The 4207-nt window shown below is 37.5% G+C and overlaps 1 non-coding gene across 1 annotated transcript; it reads left to right on the plus strand.

The window, feature by feature from the left end:
* Positions 1 to 2691: 2691 nt before the first annotated feature.
* LOC112725236 (small nucleolar RNA R71) lies at positions 2692 to 2799 on the plus strand. Its single transcript, XR_003164357.1, has one exon. It is a non-coding gene; the product is annotated as a small nucleolar RNA R71 (small nucleolar RNA).
* The last annotated feature ends 1408 nt before the right edge of the window (positions 2800 to 4207 follow it).

The following is a 4207-nucleotide window of genomic DNA, read 5'->3' on the forward strand; positions in this document are numbered from 1 at the left end:
TTGCATCCTATTCCTCCCTGTGAAAATGGTCCGATGCGCTGTCACTGTATGGCTAATCATCTGGAGGTTCTCGATCATACTGGAATAGGATTTACTATCCTTTTGCGTCTGTCACTACGCCCAGCACTCGCAAGTTTGAAGCTCGTCACAGTCATTCAATCCCAGAATCCTACTCGGAATACCACGGACAAGGTTTAGACTTTCCGGATTCTCATGAATGCCGCCATCAATCTAGCTTATACCACGAAGATCCCAATATCTCGGACTCGGTCCCCTGTATTAGTAATCTAAGAGATACTCGTTCAATCGAAGGTAGAACGGGAGTGATTGTCAGGCACGCGTTCATAGGGAATGATGATGATTGTCACATTCATCACATTCAAGTTGAAGTACGAATGAATATCTTAGAAGTGGAATAAGTTGAATTGAATAGAAAACAGTAGTACTTTGCATTAATCTTTGAGGAACAGCAGAGCTCCACACCTTAATCTATGGAGTGCAGAAACTCTACCGTTGAAAATACATAAGTGAAAGGTCCAGGCATGGCCAAATGGCCAACCCCTCTAATCTAAGAACCAGGCATCCAAAGATGATCAAAAGATTCAAAGATGTCTAATACAATAGTAAAAAGTCCTATTTATAATAAACTAGCTACTAGGGTTTACAGAAGTAAGTAATTGATGCATAAATCCACTTCTGGGGCCCACTTGGTGTGTGCTTGGGCTGAGCTTGAGTGTTACACGTGTAGAGGTCATTCCTGGAGTTGAACGCCAGCTTTTATGCCAGTTTGGGCGTTGAACTCCACTTTGCAACTTGTTTCTAGTGCTGGACGCCAGAATTAGGCAGAGAACTGGCGTTGAACGCCAGTTTGCATCGTCTAAAATTGGGCAAAGTATGGACTATTATATATTGCTGGAAAGCCCTGGATGTCTATTTCCAACGCAATTGGAAGCGCGCCATTTTGAGTTCTGTAGCTCCAGAAAATCCATTTTGAGTGCAGGGAGGTCAGAATCCAACAGCATCAGCAGTCCTTCTTCAACCTCTGAATCTGATTTTTGCTCAAGTCCTTCAATTTCAGCCAGAAAATACCTGAAATCACAGAAAAACACACAAACTCATAGTAAAGTCCAGAAATGTGAATTTAACATAAAAACTAATGAAAACATCCCTAAAAGTAACTAGATCCTACTAAAAACATACAAAAAACAATGTCAAAAAGCATATAAATTATCTGCTCATCACTCCTCTATCAACATCAATCACAGCTTTTGCTGTGGCTAGGAAGGGTCTGCCAAGGATGATGGATTCATCCTTATCCCTTCCAGTGTCTAGGATTATGAAATCAGCAGGGATGTAAAGGCCTTCAACCTTCACTAGCACGTCCTCTACTAGTCCATAAGCCTTTTTCATTGATTTGTCTGCTATCTCTAATGAGATTCTTGCAGCTTGTACCTCAAAGATTCACAGTTTCTCCATTACAGAGAGTGGCATGAGGTTTATCCCTGACCCAAGGTCACACAGAGTCTTCTCAAAGGTCATGGTGCCTATAGTACAAGGTATGAAGAACTTTCTGGGATCCGGTTTCTTCTGAGATAAAGTTTGCCTCATTAATGTACTCAGTTCATTGGTGAACAAGGGAGGTTCATCCTCCCAAGTTTCATTACCAAATAAACTGGCATTCAACTTCATGATTGCTCCTAGATACTTAGAAACTTGCTCTTCAGTGACATCTTCATCCTCTTCAGAGGAAGAATATTCATCAGAGCTCATGAATGGTAGAAGAAAGCTCAATGGAATCTCTATGGTCTCTGTATGAGCCTCAGATTCCTTTGGTTCCTCAAAGGAAAACTCCTTTCTGTCCAAAGGACGTCCCATGAGGTCTTCCTCATTGGGATTCAGGTCCTCCTCCTCCTCTGGGCATTCGGCCACACCAAGTAAGGTTATGGCCTTGCACTCTCTCTTGGGATTTTCTTCTGTATTACTTGGAAGAGTACTGGGAGGAGTTTCAGTAATCTTCTTACTCAACTGACCTACCTGTGCCTCCAAATTTCTAATGGAGGACCTTGTTTCATTCATGAAACTTAGTGTGGTCTTGGATAGATCAGAGACTATGGTTGCCAGGCCAGAATGGCTCTGTTTAGAATTTTCTGTGTGTTGCTGAGAAGATGATGGAAAAGGCTTGCTATTGTTAAACCTATTTCTTCCACCATTATTATTGAAGCCTTGTTGAGGCTTCTGTTGGTCCTTCCATGAGAAATTTGGATGATTTCTCCATGAAGGATTATAGGTGTTTCCATAGGGTTCTTCCATGTAATTCACCTCTGCCATTGCAGGGTTCTCAGGATCATAAGCTTCTTCTTCAGAAGATGCTTCTTTAGTATTGTTGGATGCAGCTTGCAATCCATTCAGACTCTGAGAAATCATATTGACTTGCTGTGTCAATATTTTATTCTGAGCCAATATGGCATTCAGAGTATCAATTTCAAGAACTCCCTTCTTCTGAGGCGTCCCATTGTTCACAGGATTCCTCTCAGAGGTGTACATGAACTGGTTATTTGCAACCATTTCAATGAGTTCCTGAGCTTCTGCAGGGGTTTTCACGTGAAGAGATCCTCCTGTAGAATGGTCCAATGACATTTTTGACAACTCAGACAGACCATCATAGAATATACTTATGATGCTCCATTCTGGAAGCATGTCAGTAGGACACCTTTTGATCAGTTGCTTATATCTTTCCCAAGCTTCATAGAGGGATTCTCCTTCCTTCTGTTTGAAGGTTTGGATTTCCACTCTAAGCTTGCTCATCTTTTGAGGAGGAAAGAATTTGGCCAAGAAAGCACTGACCAGCTTATCCCAAGAGTTCAGGCTATCCTTAGGTTGTGAATCTAACCATGTTCTAGCTCTGTCTCTTACAGCAAAAGGAAAAAGCATAAGCCTGTAGACCTCGGGATCAACTCCATTGGTCTTGACAGTGTCACAGATTTACAAGAATTCAGCTAAAAACTGATGAGGATCTTCCATTGAAAGTCCATGAAACTTGCAATTCTGCTGCATTAGAGAAACTAATTGAGGTTTAAGCTCAAAATTGTTTGCTCCAATCGCAGGAAGTGAGATGCTTCTTCCATAGAAGTTAGAAGATGGTACAATAAAGTCACTAAGCATCTTCCTTGCATCTCCACCATTGTTATTATTTTCGGCCATGTCTCCTTCTTTTTCGAAAATTTCTGTCAGGTTTTCTCTAAAAAGTTGTGCTTTAGCTTCCCTTAGCTTCCTCTTCAGAGTCCTTTCAGGTTCAAGGTCAGCTTCAACAAGAATGTTCTTATCCTTGTTCCTGCTCATATGAAAAAGAAGAGAACAGAAAAGAAAATATGGAATCCTCTATGTCACAGTATAGAGATTCCTTATGTGAGTATAAGAGGAGAAGAATAGAAGGAGAAGAAGAGAAAAACTCGAACACAGAGAAGAGGAGAGGGTTCGAATTTTGAGTGGAAGAGGAGTGTTAGTAAATAAATAAATAAATAAATAGAAAGAGATGAGTGGGGGAAGAATTCGAAAATTAAATAAAATGAAATAAAAATATTTTTGTTTTTATTTTGACTATTAATTAGAATTCGAAATTTAAGAAGGAAAATAAAATAAAATTAAAATTTAAAACAATTAGTTAATGAAAAGAATTTTTTTTTTGAAAAATAGGTTAGTGATTTTCGAAAATAAGAGAGAGAAAAGTAGTTAGGTGGTTTTGAAAAAGATATGATTGAAATAGAAAATTTTTAAAATCAAACAAAAAGTTAAGTGGTTAATTGAAAAAGATTTGAAAATCAAATTTGAAAGGGTGAGAAGTTAGAAAAGATTTTGAAATTGATTTTAAAAAAGATATGATTGAAATTGAAAAAGATATGATTGAAATTTAATTTGAAAAATATTTAAAAAGGAAATTAAAAAGATTTAATTTTTGAAAATTAAAGTTGATTACTTGACTAACAAGAAACTAAAAGATAGGATTTTAAAATTGAAAGAATGAACATTTCTTAATAGGCAAGTAACAACTTGAGATTTTTGAATCAAAATATTAAAAGTTAGCAATGAATTCGAAAATATGAAACAAAAATAAGAAAAAGATTTTTGAAAATCATTTTGAATTTTTGAAAATATGAAAGAAAAATGAAAAAGATTTGATTTTAAAAAAATTTTGAAAAGATAGGATTTT

Source organism: Arachis hypogaea, chromosome 11 (assembly GCF_003086295.3).
Source record: "Arachis hypogaea cultivar Tifrunner chromosome 11, arahy.Tifrunner.gnm2.J5K5, whole genome shotgun sequence".
Taxonomy (NCBI): Eukaryota; Viridiplantae; Streptophyta; class Magnoliopsida; order Fabales; family Fabaceae; genus Arachis; species Arachis hypogaea.